General features: G+C 33.7%; 1 protein-coding gene across 9 annotated transcripts in view; it reads right to left on the bottom strand.

Moving 5' to 3' along the window:
- The window catches only part of LOC123534983 (uncharacterized), a 76,633-nt gene that overhangs the window by 39,900 nt on the left and 14,939 nt on the right, over nucleotides 1-21,794 (bottom strand). For 5 of the 9 annotated variants that reach the window (XM_053519618.1, XM_053519626.1, XM_053519625.1 and 2 more), the window contains exon 5: nucleotides 11,672-11,699. The gene's annotated coding sequence lies outside the window, so the exon portion shown is untranslated. Of the gene's footprint in view, nucleotides 1-3,459; nucleotides 3,598-10,717; nucleotides 10,864-11,671; nucleotides 11,700-21,794 lie in introns of those variants that run through there. The other 4 variants (XM_053519622.1, XM_053519620.1, XM_053519623.1 and 1 more) reach the window with 3 other exon arrangements.

Below are 21,794 nucleotides of genomic sequence, written 5' to 3' on the forward strand. Positions count from 1 at the left end.
TTGCAATAAATACTTGTCATGGTCCAGTTGTTTTTGTCATAAGCTTCTGAATATTGTATGAAAACATTGCAATGAAATTGTTAACTAAAAAGTTTCAGATCAATCTACTTATGCGTACATTGACATTTTATCCACTTTTATGTTAATTCTAGTTAATTGTTTTGTTTTCTTTTACAAAGTAAGTCAATATATACATCTTTTACATGCAGAATGCTTAAATCAATAAAGTTCGACACGCTCCAATAATTTTGCAACAAACACCAAACAAATATGTGTCGCGTCGGCATTTAAAAGACAAGTATTTGTACAAGATATTTTTAGAACTGAGCAAAAAATAAATAAAAAGTTATGAAAAGTACAATGAAAATCTCCACTGGTAAAGTTTCCTAAAATTCGGCCTATATTTTGTAAAATACTTCATGCAGCGATGGGTTCTACATCAAAATTGTAATATTATGATACAATACGAAGAATCATACAAATTTAGAACTCTTATAAAAAGTGCACAATCATCTGCCTTATAGCCTACACTAACTGATGCGTTCGAAATACACAGCCCTTAACATTTAAAACACGAATATATTTAGCTGATTTTTATTTTAAACTATGGCCATAGACCTTTAGGATCATTGAGTAAAAATTACTCTGTAAGACTTTTTCATGCTTTGTGTGATTAAATTATGTTCTGATGTCAATTTTCTTTCAATCTAAAAACATTTATATGTCATATAAAAATATAGTTTGATTAATAAATTTGCGACTTAGTACTGTTCATTTGAGTATATCTTATATTATCCTGTCACTTGCAGTATTTTCGACCCGATATCAGGGTGCCGTATATCTTTCTTGCTATACCGTAAGTTGATCATGTGACCAGTGATATACGGTCAGTTAATCATGTTGTGCTTATGATCTATAGTTCGACACGTCAAAAATTTTGCAACGAAACCACAACTATATGTGTTGGATAATTCCGAACAAATATGTAAAGAATGAATGTGTCAATAATAAAAGTTGAAGTTGTTTTATTTCCGAAAACGAACGTTATTTTGTAATCTTTGCCAGGTTCTACATCAAAATCGTACATTATAATTACGATCATACAAATTTGGAACGTCTTAAAAGTGTCACACATTATTTTATAGCTACATAATATTCCAAATACGACAACCATGAAGTAATTGACAGAAAATAGAATATAATGATTGTTAGCTCGCTAAGATGGAGTAAAGTATTATCGGCTCGGCTCCGACGTGTATCCAGGTTAGCTTTGTTGTGGTCTCAGCACCACTGTGAGATAACCTCTCCACCTATTCCGCAGATAAACTGATTACATTCTCTCGGCACTAACCTATTTAATATCCCCATTTATGTTAAATTTGCAAAGATGTAGCTGGACCGATACACATTGGCGTTACATGAAAGTATACAACCTTGTTGATTTACATAAACATTTACTTAAAATTATCACTCTTTTGCCTTTTTACAAAAATCACTTGTTGCTTAAAATACCGTATTGTTAAGTTGATGTAACGCGTAATAGCCTCATTTCACCAAAAGCGTTAACATACACTTGATACTGTCAGTATCTGAAAATGCCCAAACGAGTCAAATAATGTATATTGACAATTTTATATAGTACAAAGTTCCTTCCAAGAAATTTCCTGTTAGTTACCTCCCTGATAATTTTGGTTTAGTTCCATGAAGGTTAAACTCCCCTAGCAAAACTATAAATAGAGTCATAATTTTACTTTTTCTACGTGAATTTTGACCCTTTTTTACTTTTTATTCATAAGCTACAGTGTAATAGTCGAGCTTCTGTCCTACCGACATGTATATTTTACTGAATACTCAAGACCTTCAGGATCACATAATCAAAGAAATCAGCTTTGTGATAATAGGTCATCAATGTTAACTTCAATAACGATTATTTCCATAAAAAATGATTAAAATTCGAAAAATCTCCCGTTAGAAACGTTTTTAATATTTGACTGTCAAATTTAAAAGTAGACCGACAAATTGCCGTTCAAAGAATATTACCTATTTCCATTAACATTACTAGAAATATCATGGCTTTATAAAACATTGTATAATCACTTAATATAAATTCTAACATGGCCCGATTTGATTTCCAGTTAAACAAAGAAGAAAATCAAGCTCTGTATATTCTGCGATAACAACGGTGCACGCGCGGACCGACAAGAGAGCATTATGACGTCAAATTTGACGTTAAATTGTCGCATGCCGTCCGATACACCAGTCCTCGCGTAAATGAAGTTCCGTATAATATTTATTAAAATATATCAAGGAGCATGTCAGAATGAAAACAATCAAGGCCTTCTTGTGATTTATCGTCTAATTTACCACGGTTCATCGTTCAGATGCTTCAGTATTTAACCACTCGGACTAACGCCCTCGTGGTTCAACTCCTACGCATCTGAACCTTGAACCGTGGTAAATTAGACGATAAACAACTCGAAGGCCTTGATTATTTGTTAAAGATATATTAAAAACATTTTGGTTTAATTCCTGCGCATCTGAGTTCTGAACCGTGACAAATCAGGTAAAAAACCAGTCGACGGCCTTAATTATTTTTGTTCTTACATGGTCATTGAAATTTTATTATAAAATATTGCCGGGTTCCATTTATCCAAGTAGTAATAAACCGGACGTCATGCCACCATTTGACGTCATAATGGACTTCATAATGCTCTCTTACCGGTCCGCGCGTCAACCGTTGTTTATCGCAGATTCTAACACAACCAAATTCATTTTCTAGCTGATAACTGTGTATTTTTATATATCAATAAATTTTCCTGACGTCACAATTGTTAAGACTCAAAACAAAAGCATCTAACGCTTCTGAGATTTAATAATAATGGGACCAAAACATACAAAACGGATATGACGTTGACATGTATATACAAAGACGTGACGTTAAAAGACGTCGCGTAATACTGACCTACATATTAGCGCCTTAAGATATAACATCTCTCAATTTCTTTAAAAAGCCACAAAATTAGAAATAACAAGAATTAAGAAATAATGAAACGATTAACAATTCTAACATGGCTCGATTTGATTTTCAGTTAAACAAAGAAGAAAACCAAGCTCTGTATATTCTGCGATAAACAACGGTTGACGCGCGAGAGCCTTATGACGTCAATTATGACGTCAAATTGCCGCATGACGTCCGATACATTACTCCTCGCGTAAATGAAGCCCAACATGATATTTATCAAAATATATTAATGACCATGTCAGAATGAAAACAACGCCCTCGTGGTTCAATTCCTACGCATCTGAACTCTGAACCGTGGTAAATCAGACGATAAACCACTCGAAGGCCTTGATTATTTGTTAAATATAAAAGTTACCTAATTTAACTAAAATTGAAATCCAATATACGTGAATTATAAATTTAAAACTTCTGTACTAAATGTTAAAAACTTAACTCACAAGGTGTCACCTACAGAGTGTCTATTCACATTTCATTTAACTGCTATTCACAATCGTTTTAGTTGTACCATAATTATCACTTGTGTTTCTTATTTTAAAGGCGTATGCTAGATAAAATGTTCACGAGGCAGAAATCGCATGACGCACCAATTACGACACCGTTTCCGGTAAAGTTTATTTTCAACGCTTGGTCAAAACCAGTCGAAATGATAGGACGTACGTTTCAGGACGGCATGATAACTTTTGACTATCACTGTCCCGTTACGTCGATGGTTATTCTGAATATTTCTGTAAAGAAATCTGCAATGAAAACGTACGCAAGATAAAATTTTCACGAGGCAGAAATCGCACGGCTCACCGTTTCCGGTAAAGTTGCATGGTTTTGGATATTCGGACAATCGCCGTGTTTATCTCTAATGCTTGATCAAAACAAAACCAAATAATATGATGTAAGTTTCGGGACAGCGTAATAACGTTTGACTGTCACAGTCCCGTAACGTCCGAGCTTATTGTGCGTATTTATGAAACGGCACCTCCGATGAAGTTTGTTGGGAACGTTTTCTGGTACATGTACATATGAATTTATTTGTAAAGATAACAGCACTGATAATTGATTTATGTTGACATTAAAGCATACAATTGTCTCGCTGATATTTTTGAACGTGTGTTTTGTGTTTTTGTTTCTGTCATTTTAGTGTCAAGGTTACATTCTACCAATTCAATTCCTTATTTATTTCATATTAAAAACAAAACATTCAGACCTCATTTTCAAGCACTTTAGAGCATTTCAAGGATATGAAAACCATATATGGTCATTTAGTATAACATGTGTTCTTATCAAAAATAGAAAAATATTGACATGTTATGTTGTATATAAGAAAAATAATCTGATCTGAGAAACATCACCCTCTAAAAATGCCCCCATGAAAACAGTCGTTCAGCAGTTACGCGTAGGTAGACATTTTTCGCAAAGAATAAAACTTATTCCAAGAAATTTACAATGAAAATGGTCTTGATCTATTCTCAATACTATAAGCAATAAACAGAAGCCAAAAATTTAACTGTCACCTCCTCATGTCACTCATTATACCAGATTTCATACATAGCATGGAACTACATTTTGTACTACTTCACATGTAACACTAAGTAGTCACTTCCGGTTTGGTGTAATCCGTCCTCAACGGCTGAAACCGGTGTCGAGGTAGATATCTCCTCGCACTTTTTTTTTACATATTTCCAAAGATTTTAGTCTGTTATGAAAAAATATGTGTTACATTTGACCCATTTTCCGTTTCTTTATGAATATTTTATGTAATCAATTGAAGTATGACCAGTGTTTATGAATATTTTGGATTTATAATGGTTTTTATCTTTTGACATGAAGATTACAAACTAGTATCATAAAGGGGCAATAATGCAAAATGAAAATGTGAAAAATCTAATTCGGTGACCACCCTTTTTCTTTTTTATATTTCAAAAGTAAGCATGATAGTCTGCTTTTCTTGCAAGTTCTTTTATGTAGATTTGGAAACATTAACTGCTGAAGGAAATATACAATATTTCATAATTATGGTGTTGTTTTTTTACTTAGAAAACAACAACAACACACAGGTATCATGCAACTATTTCTTGAATTTCATTAAAATTTCTTTTTGTTTTGAAGGGAAATATTCATGTTTTATGAGATTTGACTAGCAGTTATACTTCATGAATCATTTATTTGATTCCTTGATCTTATATGCTATGGCAGACATGCTCTAGATTTCAGGATACACTTGTACCATGGTCATGCATTATAATCTGAAATAAAATGAAAACGAAGTCGGTGACCCCCATTTTTCTTTTTCTTTTTAAGTTACTTATAGAATGAACTAACAATATATGAAATATAAGCAAATTCTGTTATTGGGGAAAAATGGTGAAATTCTAACATACGCCTTTAAACTTCTTCTTTTTTCGAAGTTTCACACGTATATCTTACTATCAAAAGTGTTTAGCTCCGATACTTGCTGGTAATTGTCTGTTCCTCTGTGAAATCTGTCGTCTGCTTATTATCAGCTCACGCCTAGAACATCCGTCTGGTTATTATTTCCCCGTACATCACGTGCACTCCACTCTAGTATACGATCCGTTCGATTAGAATTTCCCCATGCGTCACGTGACCTCGTTCTCTCCAATATACGTTCCCGCCAACCGTCGGAACCTGGGTTGGCCGGAAAATTGTTTGCCAATTTATAATGTGTAGTGTCTCGGTAAACCTCTCTGCCATCGCTGGAACGGCGTGCTGCAATACTCGAACCATCGACCCTGATCACAATATATGGTTCACACTCATATGCCGAGGACCATTTATTCGTCTTCTGCTGTCGTAGAAAAACGGTATCACCATATTCAATATTATGATGACTGTCTCTGGAACGTCATCTGTTTTCTTACCATTTATGTTTGTAGTGTTGATCCGCCGTTGTGATATGCTCGTCCATTTCTTGGACGTCAATGGTGGTTGGTCTAGCTTTGTTCTGACTAAGGACTATCCCCTGTCGCTGGGTGTTGGGTTGACCTGAAACCCATCAACATCTCTTGAATGGCGTTCTGACTCCGTCTATCTTGTCTGTTGGCTATCTGTTCTGTCTTACTTAACATTTTCATGAAACTCTCAGCTTCGCCATTGGCTCTAGGGTGCTGTGGTGTAAGTCTGTGATGCTAGAATCCCATTTCTTCAGCAAATTCTATTCTCTAAATATCTCTGAATTAAATGGTGGACCCGAATCAGATTCTGCGTTCTTGGATTCATGTTGAAAAGATCTCCTGAGTCGTTCTGCTGTAGCTTCATACAAGCTGATGAAATTTGCTCAACCTGGGATATCTTGTTCTTTTGTTACTTGGTTAAAAGCCGTCTGGAATGGACCTCCAAAATCAACGGATACTGTACCAGGGGTCTTCGGGAATTTCAGTTGGCTTTATTATCTCTCTTATATTCTTTAGTTGTGATTGGCAATACAAACTTCTGCTATAAATCTTCTACTGTTGCATTCATCGCGGGAACGTATTCGCTCTAAGCATCGGGTTTTGTCTTCGTCTGTCCAATATGCCCATACTGTTGCTGCTTTCAAACTTTCCTTTGTAATGTTTTGTATAACAATTTGAATGTCGTCTGAGTAGCAGCCTTCAGCAACGGATAAATCATCTTTGTCATGTAGTATGGCGTATTTCTGGTCACTTTTGTGTGGCTTTTCCCAATCATTGCTATGTATTCTCTGTATGACATCTTGTATTTGTTCATCATTACTAGTCTTGTTATTATTTTAGTTAAACTATGGCATGATCTGTATCTACTACTTGCTTGATAACTGTTCTGTGTCATCACTTCTGTCACCGGAAAAGGTGCTCGAAAGTTAATCTAACGGATCTGCTTCATCTTTCTGGTCATAACAAGTCGTAGTCAACATCCTGCATATCCATTACCCATTTCTTATCTTGGTGGTGCTTTATATGTCTTGTTGAACATCGGTAACAACGGTTTGTGTGATGTAATGATCTTAAACTTCGGTGCTCCTAGAGTTACAGAACCTGTTTTCGCAATTTTACTGCCAGTGCGTTTTCTTGGTTTGACTGTATCGCTTTTCCGTTTCTGTCATCGATCTGCTTATAAATGTATGTTGTAATCCCTTTTCTGTTCTTTGATAACTCTGACAGTCCTTCGTGAAAACTGCTTCTATCTTACTTAATTGGTCCTCTTGGATTAAAGATGCAATTGCCTTGTCATCAGTTATACTATCTTTCAGCTTCTGGAACGCTTCTGTTGTTCTTGTCTCCATGTGAATGTATCTGCTTCTGTGTTAACTTCCGTATAGGTGCTGTCAGTACGCGTATCTTGATAAACTTTGAAAGTAGCCGATCTACCAGGAAACTTCGTACTGCTTCTTTCGATGCTGGCGCTTTATTTTCTTTCACTGCTTGAACCTTCTTGGTGTTGTTAAGTCCATTTTTCGTGAATTTGTATCTATAAAATTCAGATTCTGTGACCAAATTGACATTTCTCTCTATTGAATGTCAACACCGAACATTTTCAGTGTCTTATTGTGCTCTTCAGTCGTCTGCCCCATAAGTATGTCGTCTCTCGTAAGTCCCTGAATATACCATTTCTATACTTCGGCTCATCAAATAGATTTGTGACGATTTTGCTCCGAAGATAAAGTCTTTTGGGTCTCATATTACCCCATGGAGTGCTGAATGTTGCTATTGGTCTTGACTGAGGATCAAGGACTAACTGGTGGTACCCTTGTTTAAGATCCATCTTCGGGAATATGACACAGTCGTGGAACTTATAAGTAAAATTTCCTACTACTGGTGCTTGCAATATTCGGTTTCTTTCCATTGACTTGTTAGGTATTAGCAGGTCTATACTTGCACGTATCGCCGTCAGGAATGAACGGCAATGTTCTCAAATTTCTGTTTTCCGTCACAACTGTAACATGATCTTCCATTGTCCTCTTCTTTGAGACAATAATCTAAGTATTCTCGATAATAATCTAGTATCTTCTTGACAATTACCTGGTACAATTATCTGGTATCTTCTCGACAATTATCTGGTACAATAATCTGGTATCTTCTCGACAATAATCTGTTTCCTCGGTATTATTCTATTTATCGCGGCAATTTCTGTCTTCCGTGATAATAAACTATTTTCCGATGATTATCTATAGTTTATCTCTATGTTTACTTCTTATCGATGGCTATTTCTTCGAGTTATTGCCGTTTATTCTCGTCGCCAATGTTAATACTCAAAACAAGAGCAGCTTCTGAGAAAATGATAAGATCAAAACATGCAAAACGGATATGACGTTGACATGTATACAAAGACGTAACGTTAAAGACGTCGCGTAATACTGACGTACATAATAATTATTATTAGCGCCTTAAGATATAACAACAATTATTACGTCAGTCGCGGAGGAAAAGAAATTAACACAAAATAGAAAATAGGCAAATACTAGCATTTGATGGATGTCAATAATGTACTTTAAAGGCCTTGTAACGTGTTAGAGTCAAAACAATATATCTAATTTAGTGCCGGATTTGCTCATCATTGTTTGTCGTTCTGATGCGTATTATTATATCACTTGAGCTACGCCCCCGTGAAATTAATCCTTATTTCTTAAATATATAGAGATTGACTACTTTTTTCTTTGTTTAACTTGCAACCAAATCCAGCTATGTCAGAATGTGCAATTTATTTAATGGTAAATCGCCATGAATTATTCCACTTTTATATTCTTTTTGAGACCACGAACCATTTAACCTAAATACATAAGTGCCTGGATACTTGTAACTAACCAATATTATAACACATTACTCACGGTAATACTTACCGAATACCTCCCTTTCAGTTGCGTGAACTGATTTGTTTTTTCAGGAAAATGATATATTCGATCGCGGATTTATATGTCACAAAAGTTTAATAAGTGTTGTTCTAAGGGTTTTGTATTGAAAAATGAATATTATATTACAAACATTTTACGGTAATTTTGATAAAAAAAGAAGGCCCGATAGCTGTTTATAAACCACAATGAATACTTTTGTCTTATTCTGAAATACATTATTTATTTACATTATTTCAATTTTGCATTCCTATAAAGATAAATTACAGTGCAACCTCTCTAGAGCGGCCCTCTCTACAGCAAAAACCTCTCCACAACAGCATCATCAAAATTTCCCATAGCGGAATTTTACTATCAATTTAACCTCTATAGAGCAACAACCTCTCAACAGAGGTCAATATTTGCGTTTCCCAAAGGGTGTTGCTCTGTATATAACAACTTGTCAGGATTCAGTAAAAAATGTAACTATCAAGAGCATTTTTATCAAAATAACGGAAGCCGTTGCGCATGAATAAACTTGAGAGTAAACCTGCTTATAATACTATAAATAGAAAGATACTAACACAAAACACTTTAATTACAAAAATTAAAAGGTTTTATTAAAAACTGAGCGAAATATGACGATTTAAAAAAGAAATTTGCTGAAAAATATCCGCTAAGAGTTGTCTGCCCCTGACAAAAGAAGGTGTGAAAAGTCAGTGTTCCATATCCAGATTTCTATTTGACATAACCTTCATTCATTTATGTTCATGGCTTGTCCCTACTAAAACGTTCAAGATTGAATGACTTATAAGCCGGGCTATATGTTGTAGAAACTCCTAAATTGAGAACAGATTTCCTACTATCAATATTATGAAACAAAACGTCCCAGTTTCTGATTCATTCCTCAGAAAATAATACTTTTAAGGGTAAGGAATGCTTGCCAATAAATAAGTTTATATGAAAGTCACACTCAAACCTTTCATAACGCTGAAAGAATTTTTAAAATCGGACCATTATTGAAAAAGATAAGGCAGTAATGGCTGATCATGAAGGCAGCCATTTTAGTGTGTTTATGACGTAATTTACACTACTGAATTTTGAAAACTAGTTGGCTCTATTACTATAAAATAAACTGCATCATGGAAATTTCTTTCATTATAGCAAAAACAAAGAAAAGAAATTATTTTACGAAAATGAATGAGTACAGTTCAATAATGTATCTAGATATTTAATAAATAAGCCATTTAGGTTTTTGTTGCCATGGAAACAAAATGGCCTCCATTTAAAAAAAAATTAAATGCTCATAAATTTCTCATATTTATAGGTCACAACCACTTAAATAGTTTTCCCTATATATTCTATACAAAAGTGACATTTTTAAAGAGCTTCCAAGCATAGATAGACCCACACCAGAGAACAAATCCTCCTGTCACATTTGCTTACTGTAAACTGACATCATAATCACACTGCTGTGAACTGGAAGTAATACTTATACTACAACTGAGATTCACTTCACCAAATACAACATGCTCTCACATTTTTCCTACCAAAATGTCACAAATACATGTACATCCACAATGAAATTTAAACAGAAACTAGCTTTAATTTAGACCTCTGTTGCCATGCCAAGTAAAAAATTAGTGTTCAAATGCCTGACAGCTGGTTTCTTTAGTATAGTTAGACCTTAAGCCGATTTTGAAAATTCATTCACTTCTTTAAATGATTAAAGAAATCCTAGAAGACCGAATTAACATAAGAACAACATTGCCTTTCCGTTTAAGCTTAGTTTTAATTATACGTAATGTGTCAAATTAATTAAGATACAAGGATACCATATCATATCATATAATGAAAAAAAAACTACAACCTCAAAACATGTATCAAAAGAAACTTACCGATTTAATTTTAGTTTGTACATATTTTAGCAAATCTTATGGAATACAATCCTCTCGAACTTGATCTATTTTATGTAGTGCACTAATCGTAATTCCAAAAGTTTAAAGGTATAAGAGAATTGCCATCTGTCTACTGGTATATATATCTCTGATTTTTCTTACACTTTGTGAAGAGAGGGGAACTCTTATCTTCACTGATCTAGCTCCACGTACAATACAATACAATACAATACAATACAAATTTTATTTAAAGTCGGTGCATATATGTAAACAGGAAAACATTAGCTATGTATAGCTATGTATAGCTATTTACCGACATACGTAACAAAAACAAGTAACATGTAGAGATCATCATGAATTATACACATACATTAGTCATAAAATATGCGTATACATTCGATTATATAAATACATGTTAAGGCCTGTGAGGGTAGCGCTTATCTTGACCCAGGGTCTAAATACTTCTCTAAAAGACAAGAAAAACAACATAAAACCTGCAAGCGGAAAAAAAAAACTGTGTATATTTAAGAAATTTTTTGAAAACACCTTTATTACCTCATATCTGATTTGAGGTAAACTGATTAGCACTACTCTCCCAGGGGTTCAATAAGAGTTGCTCGATTACAATAATGGTAATATTAAACAACAAATTGCTAGCATACATACATAAACAAAAGCACATACATGGTCAGGCTAAATCATACCAAAGCTGGGAAAAATCAAAAGCAAGCTAAAACACGCAAGCTTAACTGAAAAAGCACACAGAAAAGCTAAACAAAACGATGGCTGGAACTATGAGCAAAACGAACAGGAGCAGCTCTCACCGTTCCAGGCATTAATCATACTCTTGAAGTGATGGAAGTTCGTCTCCTCCCTAAAATGCTGAGGAAGCGAATTCCATAACTTTGGTGCTCTGGAACGAAGAGAGCTACTGCCGTAACTTTTAGTTCTTACCTGAGGCAAGATTGGTGTATTAGTGTACCTAAAAGAATAAGAATATTCTTTGATTTTAACTAAGTCATGCAGATATGCTGGACCATGTTTGTTTACAATTTTAAAAACCTCCAGAGCCATTGTCCTCAGCCTTCGTATTTTCAAAGTTGGCAATTTAGATTTATCAAGGAGAGAATCGTAGTCCGAAGAATAATCATCATAAATGAAACGTAGAGCTCGTTCTTGATTTTTTTCCAGTTTTTTAGTATTAGTTTCAGAGCAAAAATGCCAAGTCAGAGGACAATAGTTGAAGTTTGAAAGAACAAATGAGTAATAAATATTTAATTTTCCTAATTTACAGAGATATTTACCTATTCTCTTTAATACATTCAGTTGTCTAGAAGCTTTTTTACATATATTTGCTACTTGTATATCAAATTTCAGCTTAAAGTCAATAGTCACACCTAGAAGTTTTACATTATCTTCATAATCTATCTTGTTACCATCCAAATTAAAGCTTATATTCTTCTGTTTACATTTTTTACCTATTGCTATAGCCTGGAACTTGTCAGGGTTAGCCTTCATTTGATTATCAGAAAACCAATTAATTAAAGATGTGCTGTCTTTTTCCAATTATTCTGAACATCATCATCTATACAGGAGAGAGTATTGTCATCAGCATAGTTATATAAATCACAACTGGATACAAAATTAAATATATCATTAATAAAAATATTAAACAGAACTGGCCCTAGAATTTATCCTTGAGGTACTCCTTTATAAACATCCAGGAACGTACTGCTAAATTACAAATTTTAACACTTTGTTTTCTGTTAGTTAAATAACTTGAAATCAGTTTTAATGCACTTTCAGATACACAATAAAATTTCAGTTTCAGTAATAAAAGGTCATGTGGTAAGCAATCGAAAGCCTTAGACAAGTCCATTAAAATGGCTGCAACATACATCTAGTGCTTTTTTTCAGTCTTCTATTACCTTAATTAAAGTGCTCTGACACCAGTATCCTGGTCTAAAAGCCGATAAATACATGTTGAAATGGCTGTTAAAAAATTCTGTCAATTGTGTATTAATTGCTCTCTAAAAATTTTTAGAAATGATAGGTAAAATACTAACAGGACGGTAGTTACTTTTAGCTAAAGTACTTTCTTTTTTATGAACTGGAGCTACTTGAGCTATTTTCAAATTATCTGGGAATATACATGTTGAAAATGATTTATTAACAATATTTGTAAGTGGTTCAACAGTAGTTGGATTGGCTATCTTCACTAGCTTAGATGATATCCTATCATGTCCAGTAGCCTTTTTTATACATAGTTTATCAATTTGCTTTAAAATAAAATCATCACCTACAGGAGTAAAATCGAGACCAGGAACATTGACTTTTTGAACATTGTTTTTTATAGCCTGAATACTAGGATGATTTTCATCAACTTTTATTGAGTTTTCTCCAATATTTTTTGCAACATTTACAAAAAAGCTATTAAATATACCACATATTTGTTCTTGGACATTTATTTATTGATCATCTTCACATAAAATTGTATCTTTTTGAATAATTGTACCTTTGTTTGTTAAAAAAGGTTTGACAATTGGCTAAAAAGACTTATTATTGCAAACCACCCACACATCTATCTAAGAAATACTTATTTACAGATTTTCTCTTAAGGCTTGTAACAAGATTTCTTTGTTTTCTAAATTTTTCCCAATTACTAGATGTTTTATGTTTATTAAATTATTAAATTTGTTTTGCAACATTCTTTTCTTATAGATTGCTTGTTTCAACTGTTTATTCATGTAAGGAACTTGTTTCTCATACATTCTTTTACTTTTCATTGGAGCATGTATATCAGCAACTTGCACTATTGTATCACTAAAATTACTGTAAAAAAAGTTTACATCATCAGTATCATAGTCTTACTGTAACAATTTATCATGTAAATCCTTATTAAAACTATCTGGGTTAAAATTTCTAAAACTTCTATAGGTACTCCATTTAGACTTTTTCCTGGGAATAACAGACTTCATTTGTACACCTATCATATTATGAACATCACTTAAACCACAGTTAAAATTAACAACTTTACCACAGGAAGACATATCATTGGTTAAAATAACATCTAAAAGGGATGGCTTTCCAGTCTTGGTAAAACATGTAGGGTTTTTTTTATCATATTATGCATATCAAAGATATCACAAACATCGTTTATACAATTTTGATTGGACATCATGTCACAGTTTAAATCTACAATTACTATGCATGTACTATATTTTGAGACAGCCTTATCTAAGATTTTGGAGCAATTTGCTATCAAGGTACCGTCATCCAGACTCGGAGGCCTGTATGCACCTATAAATAGACATTTTTTTATGGTCAAGTGTTACCTCAATGCTGATCGACTCTACATCACTAAATTCAAAACATGTTTTCCTATCCCCAGCGATATCTGACCTTAAATATGCTATTATTCCCCCTCCACGGTCTGTTCTATCAGCTCGCCAGATCTGGTAGGTATTCACTGCAAACTGGGCATCCGGAAAAGAGTTATCAATTTTGGTTTCGGAGAGAAAAAGAAGATCAACAATATTTTTTGATAACAACTCAGCAATAGATTCAAATTTGTATCTAATACTATTTATGTTCAGATATGAACATAGAAATTTGTTTGGGTTTTTCTTTTTGATATCCACAAGTTCGTCGAAAATATTCTCTTCTATACTGTTAAAAGATAAATCATCATCCAAATTGTATTTTTGCGCTGTATCACAGTCGCTGAAGAATGAATCGCTAAAATGAAAGTTGCTACACATCTCGCAGCACCAAGGGTCATCCGACAGACCCAAAGACACATACTCTGTGGGGGATATACTAGCACACTTGATATGGAACCATGCATAGCATGCTTCGCAGTAGACAGCTCGATGGTTTTTTGCTACTGCTTTTTTGCATGTACCGCACGGGAATTTTGCTGGTCCAGGATTTGATGCTACATCTCCTGATAGGTCGATCAAATATAGTCTCATGCAATTATATAGTTCTATTGGTTTTAATTTTCTTCCTTTTGTATATTTCATGTGGTAGAACATGATGGTTGCATTGTTCATGATGGAGCCTTCATCCACAATTGATATGTTGAAGTTAATACCTGGTTTAGCAAATAAATATGGCATGTTTACATTTGTCTCACTTTCCTGGGTTACATAACTGACAATTCTACACTCAATTTGGTGCTGACTACGTTCGTACGTGTAAAAGTTTATCTTACTATATGTATTAATCGTCAACTCGTTTGCAAGCACTACGGAAAACACTACTAAGTACTGTAATAGATTCATTTTCAATGTTTGCAACTGGATCGGAAGTAATTTTCAATGTTTACTTCTCGGCGGAAATACATGTATATCTGTGAAAATCGGTGTCACTTAAATCGCTCCTAGCTAGTTTCAAGCGTCCACTGACATAGACGTAGTGAAAAAATTCTCCAAACGTATAATCGTCAGAGTTTTGTCCAAAGCGGTGAATGATAAAAGGTTCTAAAACATCTAAAAAAGATTGCTACACGGTTTCCAGTATAAAATCGTATCTTAAAAAAATATTTTTAAGAACTTTTCAGTTGGCTATTGCCAACAAGTCGTTTCACAATGGTGCTTTTAAACCGTGCTATTTTTTCTTGACGAAAGTTAGTATTAGAAATTTGTTATTATAGATACTTATGGATATCTTTCTTTTGTCATATTATTTCGACACTGAGCTGTGACGTAGTTTTGCACATGCGCATTAATTGTTGAAAGTATATTTTGATTGGATATAAGAATGGTCACGTGTGTTTGTTACGTACGCATGCGCCAACGTGCTATTTTTATAGGTCACAATAGCCTAAATAGTTTTCCCTATATATTCTATATAAAACTGACCTTTTTCAAAGACCTACCAAACATAGCTAGACCCATTTCAGAGAACAAATCCTTTATTAACAAAACCTCATTTTAAAGAGTTATGATAAAACTGATATAAAATGAAGAGAAAAGTAGGGGTCATGTATCTTCTAAGAGAGATTTCTCTGGTCACATTTACTTACTGTAAACTGACATCAAAATCACACTGCTCTGACCTGGAAGTACTACTCGTACTAAAATTTAGTTTGACTTCACCAAATACAACCTGCTCTCCCATTTTTCCTACCAAAATGTCAACAATACATCCACAATGAAATTTAAACAAAAACTAGCCTCAATTTAGACCTCTGTTGCCATGCCAAGTGAAAAATTAGTGTTCAGATACCTGGCAGCCTTTACGCGACTAGACCAGATGGCTCCAACGCTGGTTCCTTTAGTTTAGTTAGGCCTTTACGCATTTGAGTCGCCATTTTGAAAACTACTGTTTGTATACTCGGTGTAGTTCAAGAAAACCATGATCGGAAGTCATTAGGTATGTATTATATATTTGGTACAACAACTTAATGTCTTGGTTCAACAAGTAACTGTTTAAAGATATGCTTATTTTAGCCGATTAGTGTAGCTATGTACCATAACGTAAGTATATGTGGTAAAGTTTTGGCAGGTTATATGTTTGTATTTTACAATTTTCTAGCTCTTTATGTTGAAAAAATAGAAGTTTATCTTAAACTAACAATGATAGTGGAAAACATGCGTTAAAACCGCTGTTTAGGTATTTTAGAACGTGTACAAATGACCTAGGTTTTCATGCAAGAGAATGCTTGTGGGTGCGTAGCCATACACTTTATAATATAATTGATTTTGAAGAATTATTTTGTAATAAATGAAGGATAAGAGAAATCTGAGACATTTGCAGTATTCATACATGTTTAATCATCAATTATATGTATATTATATGTTGACTTAATGTGGTTGTTAACATTTTACGTACCACGTGATATGTATCAACCAATCAGAAACATTCAGATGTAGCTTTTATTTTTATTTGTGATGGGCGATCTCAACACCAAAATTTTGAAGGAGTTTAATCACAGTGCACAGTCATGTAAAGTTATTGGTTTTATATGGCGTGTAAACACAATGTAAACATTAATCTGGTACAGAATATACAAAGGTTTAACTCACTAGAAAATTTGTAATTTTGGATATTATTTGACAATTTTAACATAGATTAATGAAGAATTAAATCACCTTACAATACATGTAAGTTAAGTTTTAATTTATGTCCAATTCGTGAAATAATGAACATTTAAACTTATAACATGTAAAGCGTCGGCAGCGATGAAAATTTCATCGCCGTTGGATCATCTTTTTTTTATACGAAATATGTTACAGCTGGTGTTCCCCAGGGCTCAGTGCTTGGACCTCTCTTCTTTTTAATCTATGTTAACGACATCACCGAAAATTTATTGAGTGTTACACGTTTATTTGCTAATGATAGCTCGTTAGCTGTTTCATCATCAAACATAAACTTTATGCAAAATACTTTAAATTCTGATCTTCAGAAAATTAGTGACTAGTCCCAGCAATGGCTCGTTGAATTCAACCCAAACAAAACTGAAGTAGTATTTTTTACCTTAGGATCAGAACGCAAACCTTCATAGATATTTAACAATGTTCAACTCGATTTTGTCGAAAGTGATAAACATTTAGGACTGACATTTAGATCAGATAGAAAATATCCTATAATGTCGATATCGAGAATTGAAATAAGTAAATAAACACTTTTTACACATTTCTTTATCATTCATCTCTTCAAAAATGCACATGAAACAGAACCCGATGTTCAATAGCAGCTACAAAAACAAACCGAGGTTGATTATTAAAAAAACTCAAATTTCGTCTAACATGAATTATTGATCATTCCAATAGATATAGAATAAATTTAATGCAAAAATTGACAGCCCTACATATTATGTAACTACTACCCTGAAATTAAATGTAGCACATGTTATAAGCAGACATTCAATTCAATTATTTCTTCCCCACCTGGTACCTCGGCAAAGTTGTTTTGTAGACATAAAACCTAATATTACACAGTCTAGTAACATGGTGGTTTGTTGTATATATAAAGAACAACGAAATAAAGCAGATATTACACACGTGTAATATTAAATAAACTCTGGAATATTTTTAAAACAAACAACTTACAAGACTCAATCTCCAAAAACATACCATCTAAAATGAGTAAATATCGCAATAAATCACCCTGGATTACTAATGAATTAAGAAAGAAAATGAATAGATAGAAGAGTAAATTAACAAAACGAAATAAACATGACCATAAGACCAGTAACCTTAGCCGTCTAAAAAAGCAAATACAGAAAGAACAGAGAAAAGCTTACTTGGACTATATATTAAAAACATGATAATCGACATTCCAATCCCTGACCAAGGCAATCCAAACATCAGTAAACAGCCTTAGAACTTATTTTCATACATAAAAACTACAAAAACTGAATCATCCACTTCGTGAAAATAGCATACTAAATGCAGATACAACTGTAAAAGCTAAAATCTTTAATGACCAATTTCAAAAAGTTTTCAAAAACCAGACAAGGGTCCTAGTGCTCATCCAAAAATCGCCGGACATAATCATCTCTAAAAAAGGAATTTCTAAGTCAAAGATAGATCCTCATAAAGCTTCAGGCCCTGACAATATTTATGCTAAAATTTTAAAAGAATGTTAAGAAAGTATATCACAAATTCTTACTATAATTTTTTATAAATGTCTTGCTGAAAAGTAGTGATGGGCCGACAATCGGCGACAATCGAATAATCGTCGGCGTTGCATTCATGAGCGCGATCGCCGACTTCACTTTTTCCCTGATCGATTAATTACTTGGCATCCTTAACGGATAATTTAGTTGTTTCTGACCTTTTTCTTTCTGGTATTTACGGTTCTTTGGGGCAGTTACCGCCAAGGGAAACTACTCTACGTAAATGGCTTCCTCCAAAGTCTCGAAAGAAACTGAAGTCATCTGTGATCACCCAGATTTTGGAAGATATATGGCTTTACAAAATTAAGTCGGGAAAACCAACAACCTAAACTCTTGACATTAGTATGGCAGTATGCATTGCAAGACTTACGCAATCATATTAGCAAAGTAATTTTCATTTTTTGCTTTTGTGGGATTGAAATCATTCCAGTCGTTAACTAAGGATTAATAAATAAGTTTAATTTAATAATACAATATCACTGGAAAAGTCCCTTGTATAATTAAGACGAGTACCTGTTTTGAAGTTAACTATCTTCACAAATACTTCACTTTTATGCTGTTAACTTACTCGTGTTTATGTAGGGATACAAAATAATAGGATATTTGATGTCTGTGTGGTTCATTTTTTAAGTAATGACATAAAACACACTGTGAGGTAAACTTACAGATGCGCAACTAGAGCAACCGATTATCCGATTATATCCGATTAACCGAATCGGTTGGCTTGTCCAATTATGCCGATTAATCGGTTGGCAAATCTAACCGATTTGCCCATCACTACTGAAAAAACAAAATCCCACTTGATTGGAAACAAAGGTGTGCCCTGTTTTTAAAAAAGGAGCTAAACATGATGCCATTAACTATAGACCAATTTCACTAACCTGTATCTGTTGTAAAATACTTGAACATGTTATTTCTAGCAGTGTTATGTCTCTTTTGGAAAGTAACAACATTTTATATGATTTGCAACATGGCTTCCGATCAGCACGTTCTTGTGAAACTCAGCTCATCCAAAACATTAGTAAATCTGATAACAACAATGTCCAAACAGATATTATTATACTGGATTTTGCCAAAGCATTTGGCAAGGTGGCATATAAAAATCTGCTGTATAAATTAAAATATTATGGTATATCTTGCAATGCTCTCAACTGGATTTCTGATTTTCTGGAGGATAGAACCCAGACAGTAGTCCAAGAAGGTGTCTGTAACCTCTGGTGTACCCCAGGCACAGTTTTGGGTCCTATCCTCTTCTTCAATCAGACCTAGAAGCTGCTGGTAAATGGGAACAGGATTGATGCATTTCCATCCTGATAAATGTAACATCCTTAGTATTACACAGAAAAAGAATCCCATCCAATTTAATTATAAACTACATTATCATACTTTAGAAAAAAGTCAAGTAATCAAAGTATTTAGGCGTAAAACTTCAAAACAATTTGAAATGGGATAAGCATGTAAATTCAATAACTAACAAAGCAAATCAGTCCCTTGGCTTCTTGCGTAGAAATTTAAAAATTAATTCCACTAAAGTGAAAGAACACGCATATAAAGCTATAGTAAGACCAAAATTGGAATATTCATGTACTATTTGGGACCCACACACTAGAAGTCAAATAGATCAGGTTAAAAAAGTTCAGAGAAGGGCAGCTAGATTTGTTAAATAAAAAGATATCATAATACTAGCTCAGTGTCTGATATGATAAAAAATTTGAATAGGCCATCATTAGAGATAAGAAGAACCAGAGCCCGTCTAATAATGCTCTATAAAATTGTCCACCACGTTGTAGCTACTTATCCAGAAAAGAACTTTCTAATACCAGCTGATTCAAGAACGCGGCATGGGCATAGTAACCTATATAGCTTTAAACACATTGGCACATCAAAACATTCCTAAAAGTACTCATTTTTTCCTAGGACGGCAGGCCAGTGGAACATGCTGCCGGCTGTCGCACACACAGCAGCCACAGTTGACTGCTTCAAAGCCCTTGTCACTGCGCCTGTCCTTATCTCTTCTCTCAATCTTTAAATACATACCAATGTATAAAGTTTTATTATTTAAACATTTGAAAAGTTTTAATGTTTTGGCACATGTGTAAATCTGTTGTAAAAGCACCATCAGTTTTTAATCAGCGCCTACACATAATCTTTAGAGTTATGAAAGAGTGTAGTAATTTGAATAAAAAGAAGAAGTGTTTTTATATGAGCGAGTTGGATACTGGTTCCCGGTATCGATACAATACCGAATAATCACTTCGAAAAGTACCCGTATATACCGTTTCGTAAAAGAACCGGTTCCGATTTCGGTATTTCCATAAAAGTAAAAACATAATTCTTACAAAATCTGCAGCAAAATAAAGCAGAAACTTAAGCAAATATCGTAATAACGAAATCAACTTCGTTTAGGCTGATCACTACCAAATAGAATGTAAGCCTCCTTTGGTCTAGTAGTCCATATATAAATAGTACTAATCTTTTTTTCCTTTCCTAGTGCATTTTCTCGTCAGCAACGTTCTTACTTTTACCCTACCGTGTTTCAGTATGTATCACTTTGCATTCTATTGAAATCGACATGTTCCTATCGCATTCTGGGTAAAAATGGCGGCGTAAGAATTTAATGTCTCGAAAAGAGAAATTGAAAGAAGCGAAAAGTAGTAAATTCAGCGGGTTGTATTTACCGAACTGTAGTATTCTTATATAAAAGTTAACACCCCCTTTTCTTTTTCTTTTTGTAAAGTAGCGATCTAGTTCTTTATGGGAATATAAGTCTCTGAAAATCTGATATGATAGAAAATGTCGAAAAGCCGTTATGAAGTAAGTGAATTTTATATGAAATAAAGAAGAGCAGGATTTAGTGGTGTTCAGCCTTTACTGTGATACCGCTACGAGTAACTTCCCTTGAATTAACATGGAGAGCTAACCGTGCGAATAGTTCCGTATGCTAAGGCTGAACACCACTAAATCCAACTCTTCTTTATTTCATATAAAATCCACTTACTTCATAACGGTTTTTCGACGTTTTCTAGCATATCCAATTTTCAGAGACTTATATTCCCATAAAGAACTAGATCGCCACTTTACAAAAACAGAAAGAAAAGGGGGTGTTAACTTTTATATAAGAAAACTACAGTCCGTTACTTTTTCTATGCTATTACAATGATATGAGTATTAGTATAAGTAATAAGTGCAAATTAATTTTATATGCAGATGATAGTGCTATCCTATTTTCTCATAAAGATCCAAAGGTTATTGAAAATGTTCTAGGAAGAGAGCTTAAAAACTGTAGTAAATGGTTAGTTGACAACAAATTATCTCTGCATCTTGGCAAAACTGAATGTATCTTGTTTGGTTCTAAAAGAAAACTATATATCAAAGGTTGACAAGGCTGACAAGTTCAATGTATTTTGTAATGGTCATACCATAGAATCACAAAAATCTGTTAAATATCTT

Source organism: Mercenaria mercenaria, chromosome 12, assembly GCF_021730395.1.
Source record: "Mercenaria mercenaria strain notata chromosome 12, MADL_Memer_1, whole genome shotgun sequence".
NCBI lineage: Eukaryota > Metazoa > Mollusca > Bivalvia > Venerida > Veneridae > Mercenaria > Mercenaria mercenaria.